The following is an 18,212-nucleotide window of genomic DNA, read 5'->3' as shown; positions in this document are numbered from 1 at the left end:
GACAGAACCTACCTGTAATTGAGCCTCAGATCCACTACTCAATAATGGTTCTTGGGCAAATTGCTTCACTTCTCTGTGCCTCAGTTTCCCCAAATACACCTACCCCGTGGTGTCATCAGGATTCAGTGAGTTCTTTAATACCTAATCCAGGCCTGTTTGTTTAACAAACAAAAGAGGAAGAACTCTTTTGTTTGTTAAATAATATAATAATTTTCTTGGAACTTCATGATATAAAATTTAAAAAGAATTTTCCCTAACTTGAAACTCAAGAGTCTGTAGAAATAGAGGAACTGATATTTGACTAAGTATTAATTAAATAATTTTTGCATGATTTGTATGATTTGATTTAATTCATTCACTTAATTTTTGCTCTCAGTTGTTTGCTGTTTTGTAAGTTACTCTGCTAATATCTTCATATTTCTCACCTCAAACCTGGAAGAAGCCAGCAGATCAGGCATTACTGTGCTCATTTTGTTGATGGAAATAGAAGAAATTGGGTGCAAGAAAGGTTAAGGAGCATACCAGAACTACACAGCTATGGGCTGTCAAGACCTGCCCACACACCCCAGGTGACTCGATTACAGGTCCAGAGCCTGAATGGACATTAAACATCTTCTTCAGACCCTTCAGTGAAAATCTTCAAGTCAAGACTTGTCATTCAACTTTGGAGTCTACTTTATGTCAAATAAAGACCTGGGAGAAATTTAGCCTGGGGTAAAAATGTAAACTGAAGACCCAAGTTCCTTTATCAGTTAGATCTAAAAGGAGCAACATTTTCATCCAAACTCTGTGTTAGGTACTGCAGGGAATAGAATTCTAAATGTCTCATTTATGCTTAGAGCACTCTGAATGATATATTTGGGGAGAAAAATTTTACCATACCAGAAACAATTTTAAAAATTGGTAAATGTTAAAGAACATTTCTTTAAACATATTGAAGAGTTTAAGCAAGAATCTCTATAGTATCCACATCCATTTCAGTCTTGGGCTCTTCAGATGGAATATTATGTGGAAATGACCATCACTGTGCCCAGAAATACCAGATATCCAACAACTGAGTTCCATTTTCCACAAAGTGGTATGGCTGCCCTGCTTCCCTAAAGACCCGGATCTACTGTTCATGCTCAATTTGCTCCTTAAGAATGATTCAAAGATATGAGGCAACCACATCTTTTTCATTGTTTATAGCCCTCACCAAAAGAAAAAAAAAACAAAAAGACTTGACTTCAAAGACAGCCCTTAGGCTTTGGCTCTGGTTTCAGCTTGGCCATTTGCTCTGTAAATTTGAACAAGCCATTTCATCTTTCAGGGTTTATGTGATGGCTCTTGAAGTCTTACAATTGATTTGAGCAACCAACTCTATTGACTACTATGTTATAAACATTCCCCCAAAGGGCTGGTCCAGTGATTTTTCCAATGAACAAATATGATACAGTTAGACTTCTCTGTTCCTCAATGTTTTGTCTGTGTGTGTGTTTGTTTGATGTATTTGGAGATAGAACCCAATGCCTCCCACTTTCAAGGCAAGTACTCTGCCTCTGAGCTGCATCCCCAGTCCTTTTGGTGTTTTGTGTGTGTGTGTGTGTGTGTTGTTTTGTTTTGTTTTTTTAATTCTGAGACAGGATCTCACTAAATTTGCCCAAGCTACCTTCAAATTTGCAATCCTAGCTCAACCTCTTGAATAACTGGATTACAAGCAAGTAGACACTGTGCTCAGCTTCCGATCCTCATTTTTGACATAATCCTCCCCTTAACACTTTCTCTGGAAGGCAGATAAGTAATTTAAGGGAAGATATTTTAAAACTTTAAATATCCAATCTTTGGCCAGGCGCAATGGCACACACCTGTAATTCCAGCAGCTCAGGAGGCTGAGGCAGGAGGATCAGGAGTTCAAAGCTAGCCTCAGCAACAGTGAGGTTCTAAGCAATTCAGTGAAACCATGTCTCTTAATAAAATACAAAATAAGGCTGGGGATATGGCTCATGGTTGAGCGCCCCTGAGTTCAATCCCCAGTACCCCCCCCCCCAAAAAAAAATCCAGTCCTCTCCTGACATGGTGGCACACACATGTGATCCCAGGAACTCAGAAGGCTGAGGAAAGGAGGATCACAAATTCAAAGCCAGCCTTGACAATTTAGTGAGGCCCTAAGCAACTTAGTGAAACCTTGTCTCAAAATAAACAAATCAAAAGGACTCGGGGTATAGTTCAGCGGTAAGCACCCTGGGTTCAAGCCCAGCACCAAATATAAATAAATATTCAATCCCCAATAAATTTTCACCTCATGGTAAATAAATTATTATATGCCTCTTGAATAACAAACTGTTCTAGTGAATTAAGGACTGTATGAGGGTACTGATCTTGGGAGTTTGAAAGTGCCGAGAAAAGTGATCCAGAATAAATTCATGCACTATCATTATTTTTTTAGTGTAATAAATTTTTGAAAAACTCAGGATAATAAAGTTAAATAAACCAGGTGCACTTGTATAATCCCAGCAACTCACGAGGCTGAGACAGGAGGATCACAAGTTCAAGGCCAGCCTGGGAAACTTAGTAAGAATCTATCTCAAAATAAAAAAAAAATAAAAAAGAACTGAGGATATAGCTCAGTGGTTAAGCACTCCTGGGTTCAATCCCTGGTACCAAAAAAAAAAAAAAAGAAAAAGAAAAAAGAGGGAGAGAGATACTCTGGTACATTATGTGACAAAGGGCTTCAATGCCAGCCATGTACTCTTAAATGTACAGAAAAATTTATAATAATTCATAGAGAAAGTGAGAGAGAGAAATACAGCATTGAAATATTCTTGCAACTTTTTTACTCAGTGCCACACAACATGTCAGGCACCAATTAAAAGAAACCATGTTTTTTACCTCAGCAAATTCAGAGTCCAATGGAGAAAGAGATAAATTGCAATATTGTGGGAGGAGCAGAATGATAGAGAAATCTTTGAAAGGTGCAGAGGAACAAGGTGTGTGAGCGTCTCTCTTCACCTGAATGATGAATTCGCAGAGCAGATGATGCTGGAGGTAAGATTTGAAGGATGAGCAGAAATTTGCAGGTGAGCACTAGGGATGTGGTAGAGTGCTTGCCTAGCATGCCTGAAGCACTGGGATCAATCCCCTGCACCACTACAAAAAGAAAAGAAATTTGCTGGAGAGCAGTCAGAGAAAGGAAGTTCCAGACAAAGAGCATGTGCAAGGACACTAGAGAAACAGTAGATGGCCCTGAGAGAGCCTGCTTAATTACAGCCTCAGCACCTAAGGTTGTGAAGAGGTGGGACATTTGTGACGCCATCACGTCTGTACTATCTAAACTCTCTCCCACGTCTGTACTATCTAAACTCTTAGGACATTGTAGGTCTCTGAGAGACTTTTGGTTTTCTATAATTCCTAAGCCCAGAAGGTGGGCTAGAAGAGGAAACCCAGGCAGAATTTTTCAGGCTTCAACCATAAACCTTAACTTCATTCATTTAAATCAGCAATGTTTTTTATGCCAGGCACCTTCAAGATTTTTGTTCTCCCTCTGTGAACTCAGCTATAAAATGAAAATCCTCCACTTCTAATGTTCCGTGTCAGTGGCTTTTAAACTTGAGTGTTGCACCAGGCATGTTGGCACAAACCTGTAATCCCAGTGACTCAGGAAGCGGAGGCGGGAGGATCACAAGTCCAAGACCAACCTCAGTAACTTTAGAGAGGCCCTGTCGCGAAAGAGTTGGGGATGTGGCTCAACGGTAAAGTTCCTCTGGGTTAAATCCCCAGTACCAGAGGAAAAAAATTAATAATAATAAAAAAAAAACTTGAGTGTTTCATCTGAATCACCTAGAAAAGCAATTAGAAAACTGGGGATATAGCTCAGTCAGTACAGTGTCTGCCCTGCATGCACAAGGCCCTGGGTTCAATCCCCAGCACCAAAAAAAAAAAAAAAAAAAAAAAAAAGCAATCAGAACCCAGAGTTTCTGATTCAGTAAGTACATGTTGGAGCCCAAGAATTTTCATGATGAGCTAATCCAAGGGAACATATTATTAAAACATTCTTCTATGCACTTGCCTTCAATGGCATTTCTAGTTCACACAGAGAAAGGCAAGTGTCTATTATCAAGGAAATGGAGAAAGGAAAGAAAAAAATAATTTTTAAATGTTTTCTTTGGATATACACAGCTGAGGTAATCAGAAGCTTCAAAATATTTGGATGAAATAAACAATGCAAAAATATGAAAAAATAATTCTAATAGATTTTTTCAATTTTCTTTCCATTCATACTTCATTATCTGTAAGTTTGTTTGGTTTTTGTGTTTTGAGGGTTTTTTCCTCTGGACTTTCAGATTTCTTATAAGAAAGACTTGCAGTGTACCACATCTGGACAGGAAGCTCCAGAAGGCAAACAATCGGGGGACATGAACAGACTTTTCTGTACACATCATGTCAAAATCCAAACAGCATGCTTGAAAGTAAGAACAAGACTAAAGTTTAGCTTTAACCTATTTTATAAACATTACCATTTGCTTTCTGTGCCCATTCATAAATCTTATGATGGTTTGGATATATATACAATTTTGTTGTAAAATATTTGAGGGAAGCTATGTCAAACATTTCAATGACAATTAATGTCTCATTAGGCTAAAACGAAGAAGAAGAAGGAGAAGGAGAAGGAGAAGAAGAAGAAGAAGAAGACGACGACACACAGATCTTGGAGCTTTCCTCCAGCAAGGGACAAGGATTGCAACACCAGAGTTTAGCATAGCTGTTTGCAAAGCAATAAACTGGTGCTAATGGCCACGATATTCTAATCAGCCATGGTAATTAAAATATTGGCACACAATTAATTTGTGAGAAGTTTAAAATTTTGGAATGAAAAAGAATCACGGTTTGTAATTATCCTAGGCTCTCTTTATATCCTGACTTCTCTGGTTCCTCATATTGCCTGGCTCATCCATCAATTATGCCATTTGCTAAAAGTAACACTGGCAAGCTGGCCAACTAGAGGTGCCCAATGCTCAGTCCCCACCCCCACAGAAAGGACCCAAACAATGAATAAACAACTATATTTTTACAAGGGTGACTAAAAGACAGTGCTGGAGTATAGCAGGAGTGGCAGAAATCCCACAGAGCACAGCAACTCAAGATGTCCACACAGAGAAGGGAACGAAGCACCTTGCCTCTGCTACCTCATCTCCCCAAGTCAAGTTCAGTTTGGAACCAGGACAGACCTCTCTGAAGGGAAAAGGTGAACAGGAGGCCCCAGTGGTCCCAATCACTGCACAGACACAGTCTTTACTTCTGGAGAATCCTTCACTCCATACAGGCCTTGAACCCAGCCTGGGGGGCCACCTGGAGTTCCTGAGGTGGCACTACTCCAGGGAAAGAGTCTAAATTGCCCCCCACTGTGCATGACCCAAGCTCCTACTATGCTGTGCGCCATCTTGTAACTGGAGCCAGTGCTAGAATGTGTCCTGTTCCAGGGTCTAAGAGCCACTGCATCCCTCATCGCTAAGGCTCTGCCAACCCTGCACAAGGCTCACACACTACACAGCAGTACATTATTTCTTTTTTACGATGGAAATATAAATGATTGAATAAGCTACTGAGTGATTTCATCCAAGGAAAAAAGAATACTCAAACTCAATTTCTGTATGGTTTATAAACTCCATCATCACATTTCATGAGCCTGGCTACCTTTCTAGGACATGTTCATTCAGGAATGAACACTAAGAAGATCAGCCTTCTCCAATAACCTTGGGCAGGCCAGGTCACTCTTGTCACCCCTCTGCTTTCTGTCACCAGAAATCTTAGAAAGTGCAGGTCATAGGATGAGGAAGGATAAAGCCAGGTTGTGTAATATGTGGTAATGTCCACCATTCTTTATTTCCTGTATATTCTTCAAGAAGATTTCTCCAAATGTAAATCAAAACTACATTAAGATTTCATCTCACTCCAGTCAGAATGGCAATTATCAGGAATATGAATAATAATAAATGCTATGCTATCCAGACTCAGAAAATCAAATTAGTACAATCACTTTGGAAAGCAAATTAGTATAACCACTTTAAAAAACAGTGTAGAGAGCCCTCAAAAAACTAGGGATGGAACCACCATGTGACCCAGCTATCCCATTCCTTAATATTTTCACAAAAGATCTAAAATCAGCATGCTACAGCAAGATAGTCACCTCCATGTTTATAGTAGCACAATTCACAAGAGCCAAACAATGAAATCAACTCAGATGCCCATATCAACAGATAAATGGATCAAGAAAATGTGGTATATATGCACAATGGAGTTTTACTTAGTCATAAAAAGGAATGAAGTAAGGCACTTGTCAGTAAATTGATGAAAATGGAAAAACATGCTAAGTGAAATAATTCAGTCCCAGAAAATCAAGGGTCAAATGTTTTCTCTCATATGTGGGATCTAAAGCAAAATTAAGGGAAAGAAGGCAGTGAGGGAAGGAATCTGATATCATAAAGATAAAGAGAAAATCAGTGGGGTAGAAGTAAGAGAAGGAAAGAAAGGGAAGAAGGAAGGGATAAGAAAGAACTATGGAATGAATATAACAGAGTCATGTTGTATACATATATAAATGTACCAAAGGGAACATCTCTTTGAGGTGGAGGCAGGAGGATCATGAGTTCAAAGCCAGCCTCAGCAAAAGTGAGGCACTTAGCAACTCAGTGAGACCCTGTCTCTAAATAAAAATACAAAATAAGGCCGGGGATGTGGCTTAGTGATCAAGTACCCCTGAGTTCAATCTCCAGTACACAGATAAATAAATAATAATAGGCAGGCGCAGAGACACACACTTGTAATCTCAATGATTTGGAAGGCTAAGGCAGGAAGACTGCAAGTTTGAGACTGGCCTCAGCAATTTAGCAAGGCCTTTGGCAACTTAGTAAGAGTCTGTTTCAAAATAAAAAATAAGTAGGGCTGAGGATATGGCTGGGTAAAGCACCACTGCAATCCCCAGTTCCCAAAAAAATAAATAAAGGTGTAAAAGGAAGACCAATAAAAGAGAGAGAAAAGAGAGGAAGGAGAATGGAGATTGAAATCAAATTCCTTGTATATATAATTATGTCAAAAGGAGCCCAGATACTATGTATATAAATATAATGCTCTAAATAAAAATTTAAAAGGAAAGGCTGGGGGGTTGTGGCTCAGCAGTAGAGTGCTTGCCTAGAACGTGTGAGGCCCTGGGTTTGATCCTCAGTACCATATATAAATAAGTAAATAAAATAAAGGTATTGTGTCCAACTACAACTAATAAATAAATAAATAAGATAATTTTTAAAAAAATTTAAAGATGAAGATTTTTCCAGAAACTGGAGTGAGATTAGAGTGTGGTACAATGAAAATGACAAAGAACTTGATTTTAAATTTTCTGGCTCAGTGTCAGCCCTGCCACATTTCTATTATGTGGTTTCTTAGAGAGTTTCTTAGAGAGTTTCTTGAACTCTCTAAGCCTCAGCTCTGCCTGCCACAAAATAGAGGTAATGATATTTGGCCAGCATCACAGGGCAGAGTTACTGTGAGCACAGCATGAGCTAATGGAGGAGGAAGGATTTTGTAAAAAGCCACATAATTGGAGGTGTCACCACTGCCTTTGTCAAGTAAAATCTACAAAACAAAAAACCCAAAATGTAGTCCTTTCTCACTGACAGAAAAAAACCTCAGCTTTTTGTAAACTATTTTTATTAGTTGTTGATGAAATTTTTTTCTTTCTTTCTTTCTTTCTTTCTTTCTTTCTTTCTTTCTTTCTTTCTTTCTTTATTGTAGTGCTGAAAATCGAACCCAGTGCCTCACAAATGCTAGGCAAGCACTCTACCACTGAGCCACAACCCCAGCCCCTTCCTCAGCTTTTTTTTATTCCAAGACAAATGTTTTGCTTGATCAAAGAGCTGACCACATTTTTGCTCCAATACATCTAGGAAATAACTAGACTAAAGTGAAAGTGAGATTCTGAGTTATAGCAGACTTTTGACAGCAGTGAGAGAGCTTCCCAATGTTGAAGGATCCAGGTGCCAGGTGGGACACCAAGCTGGTGGGCAGTGTAGTCACTCGGGTGAAATAAGGTCTTTAAATTAGCTGTGATTGTTGAAATGAACCTTTCATTTTGTCTCCAGAATCTCAGCATAAAGCACCATTGACCTTCTCTTTACATCATTTTTTAGTTCAATAATTTTTTATGTTCAATAATTTCTTAAAAGACAAATTTTAAAAAATACAACAACACAAGCCTTTTTGCCCCTAAAGAAGATTTTTTAAAAAATATTTCTTTATAGATTGCAAGATAGATTGGCTAGGCTACAAAATTTTGAGAAGGTCCCATAGTTAGAAGATAGGTTCTGCCAAGTTCATTCAGATCTTACAGATTCTGAAAACATCACTATTCTCTCCTTCGCCCTAGATGCAGCACATCACTCCTTGGCTCCGGTACTTGTGCATGTGTGCATACACGCGCGCGAGCGCGCACACACACACACACACACACACACACGGCACCTCTGTTCATCTTTAGAAATCCCACTCACACATCACCTTCCTTATGCAAGCCTGATGGCAAATCACTCCCTGTTGTGTTCTTCCTCTGAATTGTACACACTTATTTCAATGAGTAACTGGTATTTGTGAAGACTCTGTCTTCCTAACTTTTATTACGCAGTGCCTGAAACAGTTCTCTCTTCATTCTTCACACCCCCTTTTTTTTTTTCTTCCTTAACTTCATGGAGTTATCATTACTCCTTTCTCATACACACCCTATATCCACATGTCAGGAATCTTGTGGGCTCTACCTTCAAAGAGACTTACCCAGAAACAAACAATCTCTCATCACTTCTACTACAAACATCCCAGCCAAGCTACCATGATCCCTCTTGCCTAATGACTGAAAAATCTCCATGGATCTCCTGTTCCACCTTCTGTCCTTGAAGTCTATTCTCAATGTACGTCCTGGGAAATGCTTTTAAAATCTAAGTCACTCCGCTCAAAGACTTCCAATGGATTCCTGTTTTACTCAGAGGAAAAGACAACTTAGCCTACAAGATGCTAATCGACTTGGCCCTCAGTTTTCTCTCTGACTTGTCTCTCACTGATCACTTTGGCCTATTGGCTGTTGTTCAAACAAGCTGGACACACCTCCTATATTGGGGCCTTTGCACTTGCTGTTTCCTCTACCTGGAATCTCCTCCCCATAACTCCACAACCAAGTCCCTCTCCTCCTTTCAGGTCTTTGTTCAAATGGCACCCTTATAGTAAGGTTCACCCTGACCACTCTATCCAAAATTGCTACCCACCTTCATTCTCCCAATATACCTCACCCTGCTTACTCTGCTCTGCTTTTCCTTTCTCCCTACCACCTTCTAATGTACTCTATAATATTCATCATGATTATTATTAATAATCCATGCTCATGCCCTCACCTCTAGCTAGAATACACACATCAAAATGAATCCTTTTGTTTTCCACAAAGTATCTCCAGGGATTAGCACATAATAGGTGCTCAACAAATAGCTGTTAAATAAATTTGTTTGTTGGAGAAAAATAGAAAAGACTTCCTTTTCTTAAGATAAAGTATTCTTTTTTAATTTTTTTTAGTTGTTGATAGACCTTAATTTTACTTATTTATACATGGTGCTAAGAATCAAACTCAGTGTCCCACACATGCCATAAGTGCACTACCACTGAGCCACAGCCCCAGCCCCTTAAGATAAAATATTCTAAGCAAAGGTTTAGAGGTTCTTTGGGGAGGATAAGTTTACCCTAGACCATTATTTTGGTTAAGCAGAGGAATCAAATCCTATTGAGTTCTCTTTTACACTTTAATTATAATTATATTTTTAATTTGTGTATTAAAAATATAATCAGAAGGCTGGGCACAGTGGCACATGCCTGTAATTCCATCTGCTCAGGAGGCTGAGGCAGGAGGATCACAAGCTCAAAGCCAGCCTCAGCTAAAGCTTAGTGGTGGAATGCCCCTGAATTGTAGCTCAGTGGTAGAGCACTTGCCTGGCACATATGAGGTCTGGATTCAATCCTCAGCACCACATAAAAATAAATAAATAAAAATAAAGATATTGTGTCTGCCTACAACTAAAAAAAACCAAAATTAAAAAAATATATACATATAATCAGAACAAATAGCACAAAACACGTGGTGGATCTGTGAAACTAGTAAGCTAGAGTACAGGTAGAGTATTTTAAGGGGACTTGGTTTAAGACCACAGAGAAATCTAAAGTGGATTCAGTCTGTGACTGTAACCCATGTCCAAGGAGGCAAGATGTGGTTGTATGATGAATCTTCTAAAACAGCCATAAATATTCATTTAGGTAGTGAGTTGTTCAAACATAAGCCACAAGATTAACTTGGAATGTCTGGGAAAACAATTTCCTGTGTGATCTTTTTAAAGGAAGTTACAATTTGGGGCTCTGAATATTTAAGGTCAAAATATCAGACTGATTTCATCATTTCACTTCTTATGTCCCTGTAATGTGCCGAATTTGCTGTTTCTGCAAAATGTTGACAGGGCTCAATTACTCTTGGCCAGCAGTGAAATAAATACTTCCATAGGGTTTTCCAGAAAATTCATTCCTGAGAGTCCAAAATTACCAGATAGAACTCTATGAGGGCAGACTGCTTCCAAAGGTCACTGGGCTACATATTCAGAGCCTAAAATTTTTAAAAGGGCCCTTCTGTAGTTTGGGCTTATTTCTTAGCCTCTAAAGATCAATACAAAATAGAAGAAAAGAGTAATAACTTTTTCTCCTATGGAGTCTATAGATAAGTAACATCCAATATTTTATTCTTTTGCCCCACCTCTGTTTGTTCAATGAATTTAAATGTAAACAAATCTGCCCTGACCACCTAAAAATTATACATAAAATCTAAGTCTAGCCAGGCACAGTGATACACACATGCAATCTCAGCAACTCAAGCAGCTGAGGCAGGAGGAGCACAAGTTCAAGGCCAGCCTGGACAACTTAGCAAGACCTTGTCTCAAAATATTAAAAAAAAAAAAAAGGAGTGAGGAGGTAGCTCAGTGGTAGAGCACCCCTGGGTTCAATCTCTAGTGCCACACCAAAAACAAATCCAATTCTGATCAATTTCACATTAACTTTTTTCTTTTTTCAAATATACATTTTTATTTGTAGATGGATACAATACCTTTATTATGCTTATTTAGTTTTTTTATGTAGTGCTAGGGATGGAATCCAGTGTCTCATGCATGCTAGGCAAGCACTCTACCACTGAGCCACAATCCCAGTCCTCACATTAACTTTTCTTAAAGTTCTTTATAAAAATATCATTTCCTGGGGGCTGGAGATATAGTTCAGTTGGTAGAGTGTGTGCCTCACATGCACAGGCTCTGGGTTCAAGCCCCAGTACCACCACACACACACACACACACACACACAAAAAAAAAAAAAAAAAAAATATATATATATATATATACACACACACACACACACACATATAAAATTTTCTTCAATGCTAGTAAATTATAAATATGCTGAAATGTTGAGAGAGAAGTATACTAGTGTGTATCATTTATTTTAAAACCATTAAAAGTCAGGCATGGGAGGCTGAGACAGAAAGGCTAATTTGAGCCAATGAATTCAAGACCAACCCAGGCAACATAGTGAGACTCCATCTCAAGAGAAAAATGCATTGAAAAATAAAATGGATTGTACATAGATAGAGTGCTGATAAAACACCTCCATAAAAGTGCTAATGGTAGAATCTAAATGGTGAATATTCTCTGTGAACTCTAATTTGCTGCACATTTGAATTTTTTTTTTTAGTGCTGGGGATTGAACTTAGGCCCTTGTACATATTAGGCAAGCATTCTACCACTGGGCTACCCCCCAACTCTTTTTGAGAAAGGATCTCATTAAGTTGCTCAATCCAACCTCAAACTTCCTCCTCTACCTTCCAAATAGCTGAGATTTCAGCCAAGTGACATTTGAACTTTTCATACAAAACTTAAATTATCATTTAACTTATTTATCAAAAATGTATACAGCTGTTAAGTAGAAAGGGAAGCTATAGGCAAATCACACAAATCCTTGTAAGCTCAACAGAAGAAAACCACTTCTACTTTTAACTCAAATTGCCCCCATTACTCTTGGGAATGCTCTGAAAAGGAGAGTCATTTTTTTATCTGGGTCTTATGTCTCCACTAAGCCTGTTCATTCATTAAGTTTTCAATGCTTTTTTCTTCCCTTGGCCTTACCATTCTAACACTCATCTCCAATTTTTTGAATCTCCCAAAGCTTTGTTTCAATGAAATAATTCATGAAACATGATTGAATCCCCATAAGTTGAGTTCCCCTTTCCACCTTAATGGTAAATTCTGAGTTCATCTCAAAATATTTCATTTCTTCTTGTTCATCAGAAGTTCAGAGAGTTTCAGATCCCTTTTTACCACAATTTTCATTTTAGGGGTTAAAAAGTCACACTCTTTCTCTTGTGTATCTAACAGACATTCTTTTAGGTTCTTTTCTCTGTGTCTTTATCCCTGTCTCAGTTTCTGTGTCTTTCATTTCTTTCTCATATGTATACTTAGACTTCCACGTCTCTGTCTCTCTCATTAGGTTAATGAAAAATATGAAATGCATTTGTAAAAATAAATAGAAACAAACTAAAGAGTGCCCATCCATAAAACTATCCCTAAGAAAAGAAAATTTCTCCTACCTGGCAAAACCTTCGAGGCTGGTCCTTTCAATTTTTCCTTCTGGTCTTCATCACTTAAGAAGCTGTTTGAGCTTTGGGAATTCCCTAGAGTACAGGAAGGCTCAAGGGCACCATGACAAATCAGCTTTTCTAGCATTTAATACTCTCTTGGGGCCATGGAAGGGGGGCAAAGGGAGGAGAAAAGGATGTGTTTATGGTGACTGACAACATTGCTTGCACTCGTCCATGCTTTATTGCCATTAAATAAAAATGCTCATTCACTCTGTAAACACCGGTCTTAAAAACGAATACAAAAACATAAACCAGGAAGAACATTCTCAAAAAAATCATAATAATGAAGTAACATAAATGAAACCAGCCTTTTCAATTTTAATTAAAATTCCCAAGAATTAAAATTCATCACAATTATCCCTATCCCTATTTCAATATTTTGTGGGGGTATTTGGTTGTTGTTATTGTTGTAGTTTTGTTTTCCTTTGTTTTATTTTTTTTTAAATGTGGTGCTGAGGATCGAACCCAGGGCCTTGCATGTGCTAGGCGAGCGCTCTAATCAACCCAGCCCCTCAATATTTTGTTTTTCATTTCATACAGTTTCTAAACTGTATTTTCTCAAGAGCAGGAACTGGGTATCATTCATCTTCTAGTCACTCATGTCCCCCAGATATCCCATAGCAAAGAGACTTACATATATTGGGTTTCAACACAGCATGTACAATGGGTGGATGGATGGATGCCTACAGAGATAAATTAATGCTGGGCTCAGTGGTGCACACCTGTAATCCCAGTGGCTTGTGAGGCTGAGGTAGGAGGATCACATGAAATAAAAAATAGGGCTGGGGATATGGCTCAGTGGTTGAGTGCCCCTGGTGGTACCCCTACCACCACCAAAATAAGAGATAAATTAATGAATTACACAAGGGCAAACACTCCCTGTGTGCATAACATTTACTTAGGCAAAAATCAGTATTCATCTTGGATGCTCTAAACTGGACCATATGCATCAGATTAGCAATCAGGATGTAGTTCAGAAGAAATATATTAGTATTAACATGTGTATATGCATGAGTTAAGATAACAAGAAACCTAACAATAATTTTGTTTAGAAAAAGAGAATTGTTTCTCTCTCACATCATTCAATTTAAGGTGGGTATTCCCAGTCACCTGGAGGCTTTCCTTAGCACAGTCATTCAGGGACCCGCTAATGTAGACATGCATACCCAACCTAGGGCATCTAAGATTCCTACAACTTATCAACAGGGCAGCCAGTGGAAAGTTAAGCCCAGGGACATCCTCCTAAGCAAGGAAGGACTGAAGTTGTCACATCACTTCTGCTCACATTCTGTTAATCAGAGTTTGGTCACTAGCCAAACCAGCTGCAAGGAGGACTTGAGATTGGGTTTCCAGCTAGTCAGTCATATGCTCAGCTCATTTCTGTTACCATAGTAGGAGCTTGGGTCATGCACAGTGGGGGGCAATTTAGACTCTTTCCCTGGAGTAGTGCCACCTCAGGAACTCCAGGTGGCCCCCCAGGCTGGGTTCAAGGCCTGTACAGAATGCAGGATTCTCCAGAAGTAAAGACTGTGTCTGTGCAGTGATTGGGACCACTGGGGCCTCCTGTTCACCTTTTCCCTTCAGAGAGGTCTGCCCTGGTTCCAAACTGAACTTGACTTGGGGAGATGAGGTAGCAGAGGCAAGGTGCTTCGTTCCCTTCTCTGTGTGGCCATCTTGAGTTGCTGTGCTCTGTGGGATTTCTGCCACTCCAGATACCATCACCACCTCATTTTGCATACATGTTTATTACTTCAGGGTCGGAGGGTTCATATTTGGAATGCAGTGTTGTTTCATTTCTGGCATAAATACTTGAGGAAATGAGGTCAAATAAAGTTTCCCAAAATAAATTATCACTAGAAAGACATTCTATTATTAACAGAGTTGGATTCATGCTTCCCAAATTTTCCAGGCTTGTTAAATTTGACAGAAAAATCTAAGGAGCCTCCTACACAGAAGATAATCCCAAAATGATAGGGTAGGGCTGGGGATGTAGCTCAGTTGGTAGAGTGCTTGCTTCACATACACTAAAGCCCTGGGTTCAATCCCCAGCACCATGAGATATGTAGATATAGATATAGACAAAAGCTAGTTCATTCTTTATCAATTGTTCCTTAATTATCGATGATGTTAAAGCAGCCTAGAGACCCCCACCCAGAAGACCTTTACCATAACTAAGCAAAAACCCCCCACCGTATTTGTAACATATAAGTTCCTCTTCTTGTCAGAAAGCTTTTTACACAGGATATCAGCTACCAGCAAAATTGTGTGCAGAGGGCATTGTGGTTTGTAGCTTCCTCTTCGTCTGTAAATGCCAAGTTTTCCGTGAAAAAAAAAATTTACTCTTATATAGACTTATGTAAAGTCTTAAAAAAGAATGTAAAACACCACTACCACTGGGTATAAAGTTCAAAGAATTTCCAGATTCTTGGTCCAGAGAATATTTTAGGTAGTAGCCCTCTGAACCCTGCAGTCAATAAACCTACTTCCTGAAAATTCCTCAGTTGTCCAACCTTTTGTGTCCTACATCCATGTGGAGATAACAGGGGCAAAATTTTTATGCTGCTTGGAAGTAGAGTCACTCAGCATAGAGTCAAAAAACATAACTGCTTACCAAATGTTCTGATTCCTTCTGGGAAATAAGTTATCATGCACAAAATTCTTCAGCAAAAAGTTCTGCTCGGGGAGCCACGTTCTTCCCTCTATTTCACTCCCCAACAACATTCCCTTTCTCTACTCTCCCTTTTATTCTTCCAGGGCTCTCAGGAGTAGTGTGGATCCCAAGGTGACTTCAGGATCAAGGTCTTGACCTCTCCAGCACTGACCCTGGTTAAGTAGTGGAGTCCTCACTTCCACAAGTACTTCAGAGCATTCACCACTTTTCTCTGTCTCCTCTCCTGCTCTTCCAACCATGTTTTTCCGGTCTCTGCATGCTATTCTCTCAGGGAGAAGCCTGCCATTTTCTGTAAAGTCTAAAAGTTTTGTTTCCTCCAAATGCTGACCCTGAGACAAGAACGTGGGCGTCAGTGGTGTATCTGAAAAGGGACCCAAGGAAACAGGGAAAGCAGACATGAAGAAGCAAAAGTCAAAACGTGTGCCTTATAGTGTATGCTACCTCTGTAGGCAACTGGGGTTCAATTCTGCTAGAAATCATCTGAGAAACTGTAGAAAGAACCTCAGAATCATCCCATTGAGAGACACTGCTACCCCTTAGTGGTGGAGGATTGCCTCTTGGGTGGGGGTAAATCCCTGGCACTTCTAAACTGCCCTGTGAGCCCGTTAAGTAAGTTCCTTTTCAGTAGGGAAAGATCTCAGGCTGAGAGGCTGGATGATTGGACTCTCGGGAAGTGAGGCTGCGGGCAAGCTCTGGAACTGGCGGGGGTGGGGGGGTTGGGGGTGAACTTGGGGGTCCTGTGCGCATGCTCAGAAACGTACCCACTCCTGCTCTTCTCAGAACCTCCCATAGCCTGTGCTACTGGGTGTGGAACCAAACTTCTCAGATCAGAGTCTGTGACTCCTTCTCCTTCGTTCTTGCAAACATTGATGTCAAAATTCATTAGTGGCCTCATTAAGGTATACTGGCCTTATTTCATTCAGAGAGGCTTCCCTTAATAGGGTGTGAAATGCTCTAGAAGTGATATCTCCTTTACGATGATTGGCACATGGTGGGATCTCAACCAATATTTGTACAGTGACTAAATGGACAAAGAATCACCTCCAGAAGACCTCCAACTCCACAATCTCTCTAGTGTGAGGTCCACTTCAGTCAACAAGTTAATCTAACTCTGTTAAATGGCAAGTGTGACCTTGATGGTCTTATCAAACAGACTTTATCACCTCTAGCCAAATTGTGTGCAGCACAGATTTACACCTTACATCACTTATTGATATTAGACTAAAAAAGCCATGCATTGTATCAGGGAAGACCGTGATGGAGTGCACATCTGAGGAGTAGAAGATGAATTTTCTCTTCTTCTGTTTTTTTCTCTTCTGAAGCTGTTTTTTTTTAAAAAAAAAAAAAAAAGAAAGAAAGAAAAGAAAAGAAAAGAAAAACTTTCGTTAATTAACAAAAGGACATGAGAAAACTTGTTTTCTAAAATCATATACCATCAGAAATTTCAACTGTTAGAAATCATATTTAGTGAGAATGAAACACCTCATTCTTGCCTGGAGGATCCAAGTCATTTTAACACATAGAAACAGCCTCAATTTCCACCCCAGGTGGAGAACTTCAGATAAGGGTTTTGCACATGGCATTCCACATTTATCTTAACTTTGTAGTTTCCAAGGAAACAGGACCCTGTGTTCTCATCTCAGCCCAGGCCTGATATCAATCCCTTTGTACACAGCCCTGCTTTGAGCTGGCACACACTGCTTTTAAAAGAGTCTATGACTCTTGAGGTTTTGTTTGGCACACAAATTTTATCTAAACCGCACTCTTCACTAAATATGACAAGCCTGCATCTTCCTTTGTCTGGTGAGGTGCCCACAATCTCTCTCTAGTGTGAGGTCCCCTTCGGTCAACAAGTTAATCTAACTTTGTTGAATGGCAAGTGTGTCCTCGATGGTCTTAATCAAATGGACTTTATCACCTCTAGCCAAATTGTGTGCAGCACAGATTATTTATAGGAAGGTTGCTAGGCATTGCCATGAAAAGCACTTAAAGATAGACACCAGAGGCTGGGAAGGTAAACTTCAGGAAGGAGCTAAGTCAGAATTAAAAACAAAACAAAAAACTGGTGGCTTTTAAGAAATAATGAGCTTTTGAGAAGAGCGAATTTATGTAGCAGACCTGAACATACAGTAGAAAATAAGGGAGCAACCATGACCAGATAAGTCATTTACTCTTTGCCTGCCTTGAGTGGCAACTCTACTTGAATGGAAACCTCCACCCTAGGCTCCCCTGAGAGCTGCCTCACAGAATTCATCTACACTACAATTGGCCCAAGATTTGTCATGTGACCCAAGCTCAGCCAATCAGAGTCTTGCCTTAGGGTTCCCCCCCCCCCCGCCCCACGCAACATTTCTGGTTATGAAACTTTATAGATGTGTGCTGAAGTTTCCTATTTCAGTGGTTTCACTGGGACAGACTAACCCAACATACAGAAGAAAGCAGAGATGACAACCTGAAGACATTCAATTACTTGAATCGTGCCCTTTCCACTTTTTTTTTTTTAATTTCACTTTGTGTTATTTTGTTTCTGTTTTTGTTGGAGGAGTGTTGTTTGTGAGAGTGGATACATTACCTCATCTGCTTAAACTAATTCAATTTAAATTTTGGTCACTCGTAATCCAGAATCTTCACTATGACTTTTGCACAGGTACAATTTCACAGTCTCTCCGGGGTCCCACATTTTGCTTTTTACTTGATGTTTATTCCATCTTTAAAGATGCAAGCCTGCACTTCTTTTGTCAGACCAGAGACACCATGTAATTAAACAGCTTTTCCTATTTCCTTTTACTGCCAGGAATCCTAAAGCCAAAA

This window comes from Spermophilus citellus (genome assembly GCF_964194105.1).
Source record: "Spermophilus citellus genome assembly, chromosome: 7".
NCBI classification, from domain to species: Eukaryota; Metazoa; Chordata; class Mammalia; order Rodentia; family Sciuridae; genus Spermophilus; species Spermophilus citellus.
Note: the sequence above shows the minus strand (reverse complement) of the source record.